Below are 18,568 nucleotides of genomic sequence, written 5' to 3'. Positions count from 1 at the left end.
CAATTAAGGTGCTAAGTTGTCTGCTGGGAATAAATATGCCCTCTCAAGGGTAGTCAAGCTGTTAACACAGATGATTATGGTTATTAGCTGTTAGTAAGTTGTTTCATGTAATCTAGAGTTTGAAACCATCAGCTTCCTCTTGCCAGATCTGTGACTCTAAGCAAGTCACTTAACCACACTGTGATTCTGGGCTGACTTTGGAAAAGGTCCATGTGGACCAGCGCTGGACTCCAATTACAAATATAACTAAATGTGAGGGGGAGTCATTGGGTAACTGTAGGAGTAATCCAAAGGTAACTATGGGAGTAATCCATTAGGTAATTGTAGGAGTAACAAATGCAAGGCAGTATAAGGCTAATGAATGCATGGGTCCGGACTACTTGTTGACTTGCGCTGTAGAACTGAAGATGCAAGGAATTCATTATATTCAGTTATTTGGGCTGGTATAAGCCTTCCTACATCACAATATCAGTGCTGTGTTTCAATTATTTATTGCTGGGATGTTTGAGTCCAACAGAGCATGTGTGTGTGTGTGTGTGTGTGTGTGTGTGTGTGTGTGTGTGTGTGTGTGTGTGTGTGTATTTGTATATGTGTTTATGTGTGTGAGTCTCTCTGCATGCGTGCATATGTGTGTGTGTGTGTGTGTGTGTGTGTGTGTGTGTGTGTACACGTGTGTATATTTGGGTGTGTCTAAATATTTGTTTTGCCTGCTTGTGTACATTAATTTATTTAGCATTTCATTTCATGGCAAAAAGACGTGAAAGGGGCCATTTGATTACTACAGGAACTACCTCTGGGAATGTTTGGGGTTATCAAAAAGTAGTGGAGAATCATCAGATAACTGATGTAGAAGATTCTATAGGAATGAGAAGTGTACTAATTGGGTCTCTGACAGAGTAGCTGATGCATGGAGCAGACTACCAAATTACATTAAAGCAAGTACTAGTTTAGATATTTTTAAGAACAGTCTGGACACATTATGGGAACAAGTGTTTTTGGTAAAAAAAAACAAACTAAGTCCCAGAAATCCACAAAATGGCTAAAGCAGAAAAGTAAAAACCAAATAATCCAATGTAAAACTTCCACGAAAAAACTTTATTCAGTACAGAACATCAATAAAATGTGATATCCACCAAGTGCTTTCGCCTGAAACTGTGTCAGGCTTTTTCAAGATCAAGTGTTTTTGGTATATTGGCACGCTAGAAGGGCATTAATGCCTGTGCTTGAATTATTTGTATGTATGTATGTATGTGTAACAAAATAAAGGCACTGTAAGGTTGAGGAATGTACTTGCTGAGATAACTTGTTGATTTGTACAGTCGTACTAAAGGCGCAGATGATTAGTTATTTTTAGAGTTGGGGGTTATTGTAACCCACACCTTCACAAAGTATGACATCCAGAGTTAATTATTAGTGGGTCAGGAACATGTAGCACAGAGGGACAAAGCACTTTTTAAGACACAGGTGACCTACATTTTATTAGTTATTTTGAATACAGGAATGGTGGGTGGGGTGGTTGTAAATGGCTGATGCTGGTTCTCCCTGCATGGGGGAAGGAAGGCAGTTTGACCTACTACACTACTGACCCCCAAGGGAATTTTGAGGGATTGTAATTAATGTGGCCATGGGCTGTTCCTAATTCAAACAGTGCACCCATCTGTGCCACAACATGCATTGACTTCCCTAAGGATAGATTTTCATAAAAAGCAATGAACATCTATGGTTAGGGGTTAGGTATTTGGTAAAGACAGTCTACATGAATGCCAGACACTCTTCATTCCAACATCTGAGTTTTGCTTCCTAGGAAAATGAATGACATTATTAAGCTCTTATTGCACAAGGACTATATGAACTAAATGGCCCTGCACTTGTCAAAGAATGAATGTGATAGTTTTGCACCCCATGAGAAGAATGATGGGGCCAAATAGGTGCATAAAGGGATGCTGCAAGGGTGTATCATACTGATCAAAGAATTATTGGTGGGATGTTTGTATTTGTTAAAGAAATGTCCTGTTATGAAGCAATGCCTTAGTATGACCTTTTGGATAATGTGCTCCAAGCAAAATGCATGATAACTAGTCTGTTCTCTGAGTCTCTCCAACAGCACAGACACCTGTTGGCCAATTTGTTTTGGCAAGTTTCATGGCCCATTTCTTACCGTGTACTAAAGCTTTGGATGATAAATAAGAATATTTTGGAAATGAAAAGGATATACTTGCCATAACAGTAGATCTTAAGGACCAAGGCCATAATCATTAGGACTGCATGGCATTTCTAAACTTTCCTAGGCTTCTGTACTCCAGCCCTTTTATCCCATAATACATCACAATATCTGCCATTTCCAGATCAGAAGTAGCTGCACTAAGGCACAACAAAAAACTAGGAATGCAAGACCGTAACGTCCAAGATGGGAGAAGCAAGTATGTGTCATTAAGGAGAATGTGCAAGCTTCTATAGATCTATCATTATAAATACATAATCTTCAAATATGTTAATAGTGTGCCCATCCTTTATAACATCTAATGAATGCTCAAAGCATTTTCTGATGGGAGGTCCTTGACCAAAGTACCTCCGAGCAGAGATGCACCAAAGGATATTCTAGACTTAGATGTTAGATCTATCACATGTATGCGACAGTGTTCTAGAACAGTCAGGTACAAGCCAGTCAATATCAAGGATGATAACATAGCAGCCAAATGGATGTTATCCACTAAGATATTCCTAAAGAAACTGAACAAAGCAGCTAAAGTCTTAGTTGAATGTACATTAGGAAAAACTGCAACTACTTGTCATAAGACTCATGGTAGAACAAATTACAGTGAAAAGGTCACAGTCAAGGTGATTATAAAGCCTTTTGATCCAATGATTTGGAATAACTCAAATGAAAAACTTCCAGTGTTTCCAGACAGATTTAGTCCTTTCCAAATAATACCTTAGTTTGCAGTGAACATCCGGAGAGTGCAAGAGGGACTCCACATGGTTAAACTACTGGAAATGATCAAAAATGCAAATGAAAGTCCTGCTAAACCTGAAATCAGTAGCCACCTTAGACATGAACAGCAGCAGTTCTTCTAAGGGAAATGTGATCTTGATGGCAGATGTAGTAAAGAGGATCCATACAGGGGGCATAAATCTGTGAGATCGCTCAGGCAGAGGTGATTAGCAATACAAAACATCTCACACTGCACAAATTCAAGGTCTGTAGAAGCATTTTGTTCAAGGGGAGTCTCACCTGAGATATCTCTAACACAAAATACATGTCATAAAAGAAAGTGTGCCATATAACAATGGCCTCCGATGGAAGCTGCCCTGCATGAGATCCTTAGAAATCTTTAGCGATACGAAAAAAGAGCCATCATGACCCAGATGAAAGTTGGAGATGAGCCAAAAATGGCAGCAAGGGCGAACAAAAAGTGGCACAACTACATCTGAATTTTAAACAAAGAAATCAGTTTGGAGTCATTTATTTATGTCTCAGCATATCAAATAAATAAAAACATAATCTTATACATATTTTTAGGCCTGAAGCTATAACATTATATAGCTTATAGCTATAGCTTATAGGTTGTGTTTATTTTGCTCTGAAGATAAGTGAAAGCTGCACTTTTGTTGAGCTTCCAACTGCTTAGTTCATAAATCTTGCACTTTTTAAATTTTAAAAGGGCAATCTGACCTGAATTTTACTTTTATTTTAACTGATAATATATAACTACTGTTTTATGGTATTGATATGAATTTTTTATGACAAGACAACTGCATAATGCTACTATATTGTGCATTGCACAATCTGTATCATTTAGGGAAAATATATAACAAAATCAAAAATATGTGCATGTAGTCAGAACAAGTTAAATATGTGTATTTTCTGACAATATTTTCTCATTTGATAAGAATACAGTAATTGGATTATTCATATATTCTTACAAACATACTGAGCCTGTAAGCTTGAAAAAATAAAAAAAAGTGTGCATGATTGTTGGGATCTGAATGACTACTAAAACAAAAACTTCTTAAATGCTGTATATAACAGTACAGGTAGTATCCAAAATTATAGAGCCATATATCTGTAAACATACTGTATATTAAATCAGATTTCTTAGAATAATATCATAACCCTTAGCTACAGAATGGATGTACGCTGTGGTTTTCTAAGTGTATAGATACTACACCGTGTCTCTCTAATGTACTTTATCACATATAAGTCTATACTTGATGGGAGGTCATAAATGCAGTAATAAAACACTTTTCTTTTAAAGAGAACTAATATTGTTACTACTTTTATAAAGCAACTCAAGAAAGAATCATTCCAGGCCATAAGTGTATCCTGCATAGTGTAAAGAAATTCAACAGAGCATTCCAAATGGAAACAGTGCATAATGTAAAATGACAAACTATAAAACTGAAGGCCTATTTGGCATCTGTGTATCAAAGAATGTATGTGTGTGTGTGTATGTGTGTATACACACACATACACACACACACACACACACACATATATATATATATATATATATATATATATATATGTATATTTATATACGTATAACTCTGTCTCTCTCTAGGTATATAAATACACACACACTCACACAAACACACACCCACACACACACACACGCAATATAGACACACATGCACACACACACACACACACACACATATATATATATATATATATATATATATATATATATATATAGTCAAACACACACACACACGCACACACACCATGTAGATATAGGCACACACATGTAGATATAGACACACACACACACACACACACACACACACACACACACACACACACACACACACACACACACACACACTATCTTAACAGAAACAATCTAATATAATTGATCTAAACACACTTCATCTAGCCAAGCATAACTTATACTCCATGGTCACATTTTAGTGGAGGAAAGGGAAAAATCCTAGAAGTGCTCCAGCAGCAATACACTGTGATAAAGGAATATTACAATATATGTCACTGAATAACCTGTCATTTGCAGGGGACAAGCCCCCAAGCCCCCAGCACCTTTCATATGTAGATTCCCCCCGTACCCACTAACTTAAATATACTACCTCCACAGTTGCACAATTGCAGAGAAAAAAGAATACTCCTAATACACTGAATCACTGATGGACATATAAAGAAACTTCTAGACACAGAGGTGCATCTTATCAGGTGACATCAGCAAGGAACTAATACTCATCAACACTAATTTTCATTGAAACATCAAAAGTTATTTTCTACAGACGTATATAGTTTTCAATCAAATGTGATTCAGTCATCTATAGAAACAGAAAATGGGCCACTCCTGCAGGAAAAAAAATAATTGAAAACAGAAGCTATGCTTGTGGTATTTCTGTTACAGGGACTGAGTCCACATGAAAAATGTGTCCAAAAAAACAAGCTTAATTAACTCCACTGGTTATAAGTTTTCATCGTCCAACAGGACTTCATCAGAACTAGTACAAAACTCATTCCACACCCTTATAACTAGTGAGTTAGTCATGTGATTTAGTTGATCAATGATAGATTCAATGTACATCAGTGGATACAAATGTATCTATATATATTTCCTTCAGTTTCCACCACATGTGAAGGTATATAACTTTTCTTCAGGCTGGCAAGATGACGCTAAATAGCATAATGTATTGTCCTGATATTCCATCAGAATTAATGAAAATAAATATTTCAGCAAACAAGGCAACATACAGAGTGAGGCTTTAATTACATGTATTAAGACAACAGCATGTTCCCATGTAAATCAGGATTGCAATGCAGCAGAATCCTTGGGGGGAGGATAACATTCCTGAATATGTTTGTTCCAAGGCTAATTACTAGAATAATGTTTTTATTATGAGCTGTCTTAGAGAAGTAACATATGGCTCTTTTTTTAATTTCTCCAAGTCTTTTGGGTTTCTAATACATTGATGGGAATGGACCCTCATTCCTAAGTCAAAGTATGATTAAAGTTCATGAAACTAGTATTGTTTCAATCTTTGATGTTAGCAAAGAGTGCTCTTCTATATACAGGCAACATTGTTTCAGAAGAGTTTTACTGTCACAATCTTGTAATTATATTAAGTTTCCAGTAAGAAGGTATTTGACCTATGCCCAAGATGCAACCTAAAAGAAACATTCAGAATATATATGTGCAATAAGTTTTCATTGTATCAGAAGTAAATATCCTATATGTTTCCCCAGGAAAAAAAAATAATTGTAACATAATCCTCTGTGAGGTTGATTATGTTTTACTGACTAAACTGATGTTCACCAATGGGAGATTCACCCATATTCAGCCCCCGACATATCGATCTATCTAGCTTTATCTATTTATATATGTATATATATGGATCTCCTTCATAACATCGACTTACCATTTCAATGACGTTTGGAAATAGGTTGTTCCAGGAGTTTGCGATTGTAAACATTCAATGTTGTCATCTCACTGTTTTGAACATCGATGAAATGGTAAGTCGATATTATGAAGTAGTTCTGTTATGAAGTAGATCCAACTATATGTGTATATATATATATATCTATATATATATATATATATATATATATATATATATGATAAGATATATATATATGTATATATATCTATATATATATATATATCTATATATATATATATATATATATATATATATATATATATATATATATACATATATATATATATATATATACATATATATGGGTCCCCTTCAGTCAATCAAATGTTTACTAGTTCGAACCACATATGGCTGAGACAATATGTTTGAACTTGTAAAAGTTTGATCGGACTGAACGAAATCTCCGTACAGAGTGAAAAGGGAAGATTTCCCATTTCCGCAATGTAATGTGATCTTGGAGTTGGTATATTTAAGTAAGGGGGGTGTGGGGGGTGTAGGGGGGCATAGCCCACCTGCTATAGATGTTTAGTTTTGTGTTTTTTGTTTTATGTGTTTTTACTTGGCCATATGTGGTTCAAACTTGTTAAAGTTTGATCTACTGAAGTAGATCCATATATATATATATCCATATATATATATATATATATATATATATATATATATATATATATATAAACACACACACACACACACACATATATATATATATATATATATATATATATATATATATATATATATATATATATATATATGGGTCTGTTTGTTTCAGTGAAATTACACTTACCCAAAACTTTAAAATGCGAGACAACTTCACTGAGGCTTAAAATTCCGAAGCAAGTAATCACTGATAATTTTTCCATGGAAATGAACTACTTGGCCACCAGGATACAATAAAAAAATATGCAAATTAAACCCATCCTGGACTACATGGCAAATTCTCATAGCCATATATAATTATTGATGCAAACTGTCAGTACTGGATTATAATTCTGAAAAGTTTGTCATTTTCTGCTAAAAATATTTTGATAAATCTTGACATGCATTTATATACTGTAGTTAGGTTATGCTTTTATGTGACAAGTTAATGGAATAGTAACATTGAATTCTTGAATGTCAAATCACAAACTCTGTTATTGTCTGTCTTTTTTCTGTAATAATTTCAAATATTGTAAAACATCACACTAAAGGACAAACAAATAATTTTTATTCTAATGTATAACGGTAAACTTTACTTATCAGTTTATATTTTTACCCTTGTAGGCAAAAATAAAAATGTGAATGCTTCTGTGAACCACGTCCGAAAAACATCTGCATTAGAAAGAATGAGAAAGTATAAATATAATGTAGCAAACTGAAAGACAAAACATGGGCTGTGCCCTGTTGTATTTCTAAAACATATGACAAACAGTAGCATAAGCTACTTTTGCACGCATACTTCCGCAGTGGAATATACGCATTCTGCGAGAGTGCACCACCTTAGACTGTAAAGAAGTTGCAGAAATGTAATGGTGAAGTTGCTCTCACAGACATGAAATGATAGCACAACAAGCCACATCAATGATCTTTCAACAGTGATCATGTAATTGCCCTTAACTTTCGCACATAATCTGACCCCCAAAAGATTGCTGCGTGTTGTACATTTCTGATGTCTCATTGAAAAGAAAAATGAAGACATAATGGCCAAAGTACCATATTTCAATGTGTTGCTTTTAGACACGCAAACTGCCCCAACAAGACATATCAATGGTCATTCGACAATTATCATGTACTAGTTCTTTGCTTTCACATACAATATGCCTCTTCACCCCAGCCCCAAAATACAGACACCTTCTGTTATATTTCTGATGTTTGATTGGGAGGAAAGTGAATGAAAAATCACCACAGGAATATATTTCAACCTCTTGCTGTAGTAAGCATACTCATTGCCCCCAAAGCTATATCAATGACAGTTTTAAGGTATGTAGCTACCATGTGCTTTCCTATATAGCCTGCCTCCAAAAACTATTTGTAATTTCTGTATACATTCCTGATATGCAGGACAAAGTGGCCTCAGTATTGACCCTTAAATTGCTTCTCATAGACACATCCATTGCACCTGCACAAGTCAGATTCAACAGTGTCATGTTAACTGCCTAGTGCTTTCACACACAGCCTACGTCATTTTCCCCAGAAAAGATTCCCACCTTCTGCATGCTCTGTAATGTTACACTGTTGGTAAAACAAAAGAGCAATTAGCAAATAATACTTCATCTTGTTATAAAACACAAATATCAGTGAATATATCTGATACTTGCATAAATAGTCTGCCCCTACAAACCAATAGCCACATTTGAAGATCACTTACAAAGCATAAACAACAAAGCTAGCAGATATAATGGCCTCAGTATCAGTTTGCACCTTACAGCCACACCATCCCAGCCAAACCACCATTATAAATGAATAGAAAATATATAATTTTGTTTGAATTCTGCTTCAGACAGTTTACGCTGTTTCCAATACCCACAAATGTATCTGGTATCTTCCCAGTACATAAGCAAGTAAATAAATATAAGTAAATATACCTGGAACAGAAAACAGCCTTGAAGGTTGGTGAGAATCTAGTCAAAGGAGGTTGAGATCCTAGCATTATACCATAGTTGTCCTTGTTTGCAATGTACATATGTGAGGAAGGTAAGCCAGCTTAATTCATTGGAGCCTAATGCCACCCCCCCCTCCGATGTTTCACTGGTTGCATCCTACTGACAGCTCTAGGCATCAAATTGTGTGCGTGCATGTTTACAGTGCTAATATCAAAACAATGTTATTTAAAGATTTCATCTTAAATCTGCCATGCTCAAGAACACAACTGCATTAGCACTTGACCTATGCAGCTAAAGAGATATTAATTGCTGTTCATATACTATTCATACTGTCAGAATTGTCAGAATTTCTGTAAATATTTCAGCAGTCAAGTAACACAGACAGAAGTGCTTAGAATCATTAGGAAGCTCACAAGTGGATAAAGAAAAGTACTTCTCATAGTACATGTGTAACTTAAGTTACTGAGATATTGTAAATTGTTTACAGACGCTTACACCATTAGTATTTACCAGGTTTATTGTAAATTATAAAATTTAGATTAAAACTTAGAATTCAGTAAATGCTACCAGTGTAAAATGCTTTGCACTGAGCAGTCTCCTGGTTTTACCTCTTTAGCCGTGCTTATGGTGTCAGCAATATGAACATTTCTTTGATATGTAAGGACATGACGTCAAAAAGCTCAGGATACAACCATTGCACATTATAATACAGACTTTCAGACCTCCACTGGAGGTGAATAAGTTAATGTAAACAAATATTTTGACATCAAAGTCATTGTTTTTTTATTTATAATGTTAACATTAACACAGCCAGATGTGATGGTAACTTTCAGCGCTGCTAATAGCTGTCACTGAATCGTAGTAGCAAAATTACTTTTAAGAAGCCAAGTAAATGCATTACTCAAGAAGTTTTTATTGTAAACCATAAGAACAACAAAAATAACACACAGCAATTCCAATACCCAAGAGATGAGCCACAAAACAACCATATAAATTAAATAGATTAGACTGCTAATGAATCTACATACGTTAAAAATTAGAGGCATACTAATAGAAAGTGCTTCTCAACAAAATGCATCAGATAATAACATCCTTTACCAAAGATTATCTAAAATGGTTTAAGAGTGATAGGGAAGTGCAATATGAAAATAGCTTTTTAGAAGAGCCAATGTTATTTTTTTCTAAGAAGTGCACTGAGCACTTTTCCCTGATTGATGACACATTTCCTTCCTTGACAGAGTTAGTGGAAGAGGAGAAACAATAGTGTGATATAGATTTCCACTGGTTCATAGGCAATTACTAGATTAGTTGCCCTTGTGGGCCATTTTAAGCCTAGCCATTTTTTTTTCAAAGCTGAGAATCAAATTTTGTATTTTCTGTCTGTGAGGTGAACACCTTAACTATTATACTAATCCCCCAATCCTCAATGATTTAATTTTGCTTCACTTTCTATTCACAGGTAAGTACTAGGTTACCTGCCCTTGTGGGCCATTTTAAACCTAGTCAATTTCCCTCAAAGGTGAGAGTCAAACTCTGCACTTCGTGCTTGTGAGGTAAACACCTTATCCATTATGTCAACCCCAAACCTCCAACCCCCCCAATAGGAAATATTAGTCTTACTGTTCTTGTGGGTTATTTTAAGCCTAGCTGATTTCTCTTCCAAAAGTGAGAATCAGACTTGGTGCCGCGTGTCTGTGAGGCAAACATCTTAACCATTATATCTAAACCCAGCCACAAAAATTTGGGAATAGTTTGTGAACTGACTACTTCCATGTCTTAAGTTACAAAGTAGTATGGGTAACATATAAGGTGATATATTTTAAAAGGGTTTTATAACAGCATCAGCATTCTCTTAATATGAAGTGTGTAACAGAATCCTGTAGCTGCACTCCAAAAATAAACATCAGTCTCTTAGAGTTAAGGTGAAGTAATGCCAAAAGGCAAATATATAGCATGTGTTAAGGAAGGAATAAGTAATACCCCAGAATTTCTTTGCCTTTTGCTGAACCTTATATCTCGTTTTGTTCATTAGTATGGAAAACATTACATGATTTCAAACCTCCCTAAATTTTACAACTCCTCTTGTACGTCTGTACTAATGATAGATATCTCAAAGGCCATCTCAGTTTGGCATTAAAGCACTGAGTGAATGATTAACCCAAGGAAGATAAGTGAGCTCTTCTTTCTTGTTGCTTAATGGAATCATGTTCATAGGTTCATAGGTAAGTACTAGGCTAGCTGCCTTTGCAGGTCATTTTAAGCCTAGCCAGCTTCACTTTTTGTGCTTGAAATAACCTATCCCATTTGGTTACAGATTGGCCTTACCAGTCTCAAGGTCAATAATTATATATTACTCCAAATGAGAATAACAGGGATCATGTCATAGATAATTTGAGCAGAGCCATGTATGGGATAAAGCATTTAGGAACTGTATCTGTCCATTAGAAGTACAGGGGGCAGTCCTGGGGTAAATGTCCTGTTTCCCATCCATAGATCTAAGTTGCAGTTAAAAATGTACATAGATGAACTTTGTTTTATGTGACTGGGGAGCCTGTTCCATAGCAGTGGTATCCTCTGTGAAATACACCTGCCCTCCATACCATTCTGTTAATGTTGCAGAAGAGGTTTAGATAACTAGAAGTATTTATAATGCCATTTGACTTGCTGATACGCAGTAAATTGGTCAGAGGATGCCTTGTATGCTAGACAACAGTCTCCTGTTAGAAGTCTGTAAGATACCGAATATAGTGACAGGACTTTGAGTCTGTCCATGTAGGACATGTTTATGCTTATACCCTTTTAGTAAAGTATCTCTGGGTATTCCAGTTGTTGCATGTGTCTGGACAGATACATGTCAAAGGGGGCATCATATTCAATAATTGATCTGATGAGGGGCAAGTAAAGTGGGACAATAACATCCATTGATCTAGACATAATACATTTGTTTATAAGCTGTGCTATATAGAAGGACTTTCTTACAACAACAGACACATGTTGGTCAAAAGTTACGTGACTGTCTACATAAGTTCCCAAATCCTGAACATCTGGGATAACTCTTAATGGTGTATTGCCAATGTGGTAGATTCCTGGGATAGGTGATTTCAAAAAGGAAACAGTAATGTATATTTTGGCATTTACTTTCAGACCATGAGTTTGACTCCAATTTTTTTTTATTTAAGACAAACCTTCCTGCAGGATTGCAAGGAAATTTGAAGATTCAATGACTGTTCCTAGCTTGCAGTCATCTGCAAACTTAGTCAGCCAGAGCCCTTTGCCATTGGCTTTTACTTCAGAAATGTAGATGTCAAACAGGAGAAGTTATTAATTTGCCAAAAAAGACAGACCTGAAATGTATTGCATCATAAAGTGGTGGTCTGAGAAGTGGATGGCTGTCAGTACAGTTATGAATACTAATAAAGGTGTTTGGATCAAACATACGTACATACCCAGAGTAGCTTAACCCTTGTATGCAATTAATCTAATTGCGGCCTGCTAAGAGCTAGACCAGGGAAAGGAGAGAGGTAATGACATATACTTCAGGATAATTGCAATTCTTATATATTCTGCTGTTAAAACTAGCATCTCTCACAATGCATACTTGACATTTGTAAAAATAAACAAATCAGTTTGATTGTATAAAGAATTGTGTAAGAAGGATGTGACTATGATATTATGAAGTTGTTAGGCCATTAATGTTTGCATAGGTACTGCATTTGATTCACTCTTCTAGGAAGCACACATAATGACAAATTCATTAAAGAGGAAAACAGAGAAGGAATATGTCTCAAGGTAAAATGACCTCATAGGTGAGTACTTGACTGTAGTAGTAATGAGAATGGACACCCCCCAGTACTGGGTGTAAGTGAGGCATCATCCCACTAAATATATCAAACAAGACACCTGAATTTTGAATGTCAATTAGAAATTGTCATTAGTACTTCAATATATAAGGAGCCAAAGATGATATTAAAATTTACCTTGTTCATTTCAACAGCAAAGTCAGTTAAAGACCAAGGGTTTAATTGAATTAATTGTAACATTAGTGTATGTGTATTTGCATGTTTATTGTACATAAAAAGTAATTCAGTTGGTTTCAAAAGCATAATTTTCTAAAGAATATTTTTATTCTGAAATTTGCAATTATACTGGCAATTGTTAAACCTTGAAATTGGTTATTATAGCAATTTAGCTTTAAAAACTGATATTGCATCAAAGTAACATTAGCTAAAATAATACATTGTATTCAAGATCTGTATGTGCACTGTTTAAAACAAAATAACACAAACATGGCTGGGCCTGATGGCTTAGAGGGAGAAAGCCCTGCTTATGGCCCAGGTGACCCAAAAGCAGTTAGCAGCTTGGGCACCTAATGGAGCTGGCTAAAGGATGGGAGTGAGCAACTGCAGCTGGCTAACCTATTCTGGGGGGAAGGAGTTGGCTGTGGTCCACCACTTGAGTGATACCTAGCAAGAACACTAGATGTTGCACACATGGAGCTTGATGATGTGAGCACCCACTGCCATTCTGTTCCCACCAAGCTGAGGAAGCATTCAAAGGCATGCTGCCTATGGTAGGGTAGCAGCACCAGAGCTCAAAGAGCTATTGCAAAGAACAGGGAGGGCTCCACAGAGCATGCTGGGTAGCTCTGCATAACCAACAGGTTGGCCTGCTCCCTACCACTCATCTCTCACTGTGGGGGAATAAATGGGCTGATTACGTCTCCTGGGCAGAAATAAATGTGCCACAAGACTTTTGTTTTACCAGGGGATGTTCTGCTCTCACACTCAAGGAATGAATGGTGTGACTGGTTTTAGGTATCATATTGGTGCCATCAGGCTGGTTTTACAGAGTTTAAAAATCATAAAATTATTTAAGTAGCACTTAAAATCAATCAGGGTAGTGTGTGTGTGAGTGTGTGTGTGTGTGTGTGTGTGTGTGTGTGTGTGTGTGTGTGTGTGTGTGTGTGTGTGTGTGTGTGTGTGTGTGTGTGTGTGTGTGTGTGTATGTGTGTGCGTGTGTGCATGTGTGTGTGTGTGCATGTGTGTGTGTGTGTGTGTGTGTGTGTGTGTGTGTGTGTGTGTGTGTGTGTGTGTGTGTGTGTGTGTGTGTGTGTGTGTGTGTGTGTGTGTGTGTGTGTGAGTACATGTGTCCACTCAAGCTCATTCATTTGCAATTTCTGTGGAGGGTGTATATCTGTAATGTCTGTCAGTTTATGTATGCCCATGTACGTATATATATATATATATATATATATATATATATATATATATATATATAGGTTCACTTTATAATCCTGAAATCCTGAAATATCAAATTTCAGAAGCCGAAACCTTAAAATCCCAAAACCTCAAAAGGGCGAATTTCAGAATCGCGAATCCTACAATAACCATACACCACACACATACATACACATACACACACCTTCCCCCCACACACAAACACACCAATCTAGACTACATACAAGAAAGGGGGCAAGCCCCCCTGCACCCCCATGTAGGGGGCTGTACCCCCCCACACTTTCTACTTAAATATACTAACTCCAAAGTCACACTACCTAGACAAACACACAAAAACACCACCATACAAGCTACATTCCCCTCGCACACACACATCATAGTCACAAAACAGACTGACACACACTAAAGCCCCTAACCAAAACCCTTAAACATAAATACTTACCTGAACTTCCAGCCATCCATTCACAAACTGCAACACGAGAAGCACAAACTCAACATCTCCGGAGTTCGGGATTTTGAAATTTGCACTTCTGGGTTTTCGGAATTTTGAGCTTTTGGCTTTATAATCTCAGGATTCTGAAATTCGATATTTCAGGATTTCAGGATTATAAAGTGAACCCATATATATACCTGGCAGATAGATTCAGTGCTAACTTTACCTCCCTCTCACCCCCTAAAGGGCCCATATCTATACAGGCAGAATGCAGAGTCCCTGTAATCACAACTAGGCAAGGTAAAAGCTGCACTCTCTAAAGCCAAAAACACAGCATCCATGGGAACAGACAACATCCCAGGCTGCGTTTTACAGGAACTTCAGAACAAACTGGCTCCCCACCTAAGCACCATGTTCAATCATAGACTCACGTAAGGCTTTGTGCCCACTGAATGGCGCACAGCAACAGTTATCCCACTCCACAAAGGGGGAGCTACCACTGATCCCGGGAACTATCGCCCTATTAGCCTGATAAGTCTGGTCTGTAAGGCCATGGAACGTATCATCATGGAACTCATAAACAAAGACATTGGTAACCTCTAAACTCTGGACCCCACCCAGTTTGGGGTTGTAAAAGGCAGATCATGCCTCCTGAACCTGATCGACTTCTTTGAGACAGTCACCAAAACTGTAGACAAGGGTAAGGTGGTTCACACAGCCTATCTTGTACTCGCCAAGGCTTTCAACACCATCCCCCATTCTGGAATTATAGCTAAACTCACTAAACTAGGTATAAATCCCTAAGTCACAAGATGGGTTGACAACTGGCTGACTGACAGAACCCACACTGTAAAGGTTGCAGACTCCAAATCTGACTTCAAACCAGTGACAAGTGAAGTACCACAGGGTTCAGTCCTGGGACCTCTCCTGTTTGGTATCTACTTCTCTGAAGTACAGTCTAACACAGAAGGCCTTTGGCTAATGATGTTTGCAGATGACTGCAAATTAGGAGCCATAGCTGAGTCCCGAAATGATGTGGACATCCTACAGAAGGGCTTCACTGAGACAGATGCCTGGTGTCAGAGCCATGGCCTCAAGCTCAATGCCAAAAAGTGCATTGTCATCCCCTTTGTTAAGTCTACTTAGCGTTGAATGTGTGATAAGAGACCTTGGGACCCAGGTAGATAGTAGTCTCTCCTTTGATAATCACATCGCTATAATAATCAGGAAATCGTTCTACGTGTCATACCTCACCACAAAAGGTTTCTCATCCAGAAAAAAAGAGGTCATTGTTCCCCTCTACTTGACACTCATTAGACCCATTATAGAGTACACTGCCTCTTTTGAAATGTACCTCACAAGACATCTGCAGCAGCTGGAAAGGCCACAGAAGTACCTTACAAAGAGGATTACTGGCCTCAAACAAATGCCCTACACTGACTGTCTCAAAAAACTCCAGCTTTACTCCATAGCATATCGCCTTCTCCGAGGTGATCTCTGCTTAACATATAAAGCTATGTCAAGCCAAGAGCTGTTGGACATGCTACACCTAAAGAAATCCCAGTCCCTCTGAGCTACACCCTCTAGGGACCTAAACCTTGTCACCACGATAAACAGGACATGCTGGAGGGATAGATTCCTGTCCCATAGACTTCCCATACTCTGGAACAAGCTACCCATCTATGTCAAGCAAAGTTCCTCATTAGCACTCTTCAAGAAAGATCTTGATGAGTGGATGGGAAATAGGAAATACAACCCGGGGATCACTTCTATGGCTCTGCTACACAGGGACACAGGAAAATAACTTTCCTGGGTGGTGTAAGCCAGGGAATCTTGTTGGCTAGGCTTACTTAGGCCCTTGGACCAATACCATAGTACCTACTTATGAACCAATGAACCTATATATATATATATATATATATATATATATATATATATATATATATATATATATATATATATATATATATATATATATATTAACTACACTGAAAGATTTTAAATGTCAAACATATTACAAATAAAAGTATTACAGTGTCTCCTTACTGCAGAAAATTGAACTGCACATATATGTTAAGGTAGTGCCATCTTTTATTGGTAGAACCCGATTGAGTGTAAAACATGACTGGTGTTTAGTCTGCCTTTACTTTACTGGCAGCAGTGGTCTCAGAGATAGAACATATTAAGGAGCTTTGAGGGTGTAGTAGTCTCGAGGGACAATTGAGAAAACAAGCAAATCCCCACGAACACATACTAATACATAATAAGTGTGCTTTGCCTTTGTTTTTAATCATTGCTTCACCTAATATTTCAGTTGAGAAAGACATGCAATCAATGTCAGCTTCTCAGGGAGCTATTTTTAAAGAAGTACTCTTTGAATAACTGTCATGCATCATTTCTTAAACTGAGAAACTACTGATTCATGCTTGATTAACATCAAAAAGGCTTTTTATTACTTATTGGAATATAACCTTTTGAAATGGTTTTCCTATTCATTCTTATTAGAATACCATTTATATACAAATATTTCTGAGGGATTAAATGATAGTTTTGTTAAAGCAGAAAGAAAAATGTATGTATAATAATGTCCTAGATTTATTTGCCTTCCTGCTTATTTATCTGTCTACTAATCCAGAGCTTATATAAACAATCCTTTATTGGTTTTGGCATTTGGTTTTGTGATGGACTGTGCAGTAGCTCAGTAAAAGTATTTATTTAAATTTATATTTCATTTTTTACCATTGTTTTTCACTGTTTGTAGGATGGAAAGGATAGCTTCCAGAGAAGATGACTTACTTTAATTTATATTTTGTTTTACCTTTCATCTTCACTGCTAGTTGTTAGAAAGGAATAGGTTATTGACAGGCTCACCTCAGCCATACCGAGGGGTTAAGTCAGCTATAAATTCACACAAACTGATGAGAGGACAATTCAGAGCTTATCTAAGTAATCCAGTCTTGGTTTGTGATTTATTGATCTTTACTGTAAAAGCGGTAGTGTTGTCGCCTCACAGTATGACGTTGTCCTGTTCGATTCTCAGCTAAAGCGTCTTCTGTGTGAAGACATGCGTGAATGGGCGTACCTTCGTTGAAGGTTGTGCGTCAGGGCTGGCAACTCGGCACGTAAAAAAATCTACTGCCAATTGTTAGCGGACCGGAGTTATGCTGTGGCGACCCCTAACCGGGAAAAGCTGAAAGACACAAGACTGTAAAAAAGAGGTGCAACTGCAAGCAATACTGAAGCAAAGGGATTCCAACTTTGTGTGAATTTCACACCTTGTACGGTGAGAGCAACAACTTTACTGTACTTAATCTAGCACTTAGCTGTATATTGTTTGTGTGATTTTTCTCAGAGAAGTTGATTTCATTCTCTTTGAATTTTGTGGTAAATGATTACTCTTTTCTTTTAGAATTTTTTATTCATTTGCAGCTGAATATGGATTCCTTAAATGCATGTGCCAGTAATGATTTGCTAAAGCACAAGTATCTTGTACAGTGTAATAAATGCTATGTATAATGCCTGATAACACTGGTGATCTGTCTGTCTTATGTCAAAAGCTGGATGATATGCTTATCATTTTTAGTATTAAATCTAAACTTACTGATGATTGCACTTGTGCAATTGGCACTGCTTGGAGAACTGTTGTGACATAACCCTGGGATTCTACCTGTGTCCCTCTTGAACAGGGGTAATAGGTGCTGATCATGAAAATAAGGGTAGAACTTGGCTAGGCTTGTAAGGGCCCTAGGGCCATTGGCCTAGCAACTTCCTATGATCTTATGATCCTATATATTAATAACTCAACTGGTGATATGTATAATGTTAGGCAAAGAGCAAACAGAACACATTTAGGGAAGGATGTGCGTGTATTGTCTAAAAAGATCACTCAACCCCTATGAAACAAGACAATG

At 37.0% G+C, this 18,568-nt stretch overlaps 1 protein-coding gene across 2 annotated transcripts in view; it reads left to right on the top strand.

Annotated features, from left to right (window-relative positions):
• Window positions 1-18,568, top strand: part of LOC122815225 (potassium voltage-gated channel subfamily A member 1-like) — a 533,178-nt gene that overhangs the window by 143,769 nt on the left and 370,841 nt on the right. The gene's annotated exons all lie outside the window — the stretch shown is intronic.

This window comes from Protopterus annectens, chromosome 11.part0 (genome assembly GCF_019279795.1).
Source record: "Protopterus annectens isolate FY-2018-M chromosome 11.part0, PAN1.0, whole genome shotgun sequence".
NCBI lineage: Eukaryota > Metazoa > Chordata > Ceratodontiformes > Protopteridae > Protopterus > Protopterus annectens.
Note: the sequence above shows the minus strand (reverse complement) of the source record. Positions and strands in the feature narration are given on the sequence as shown.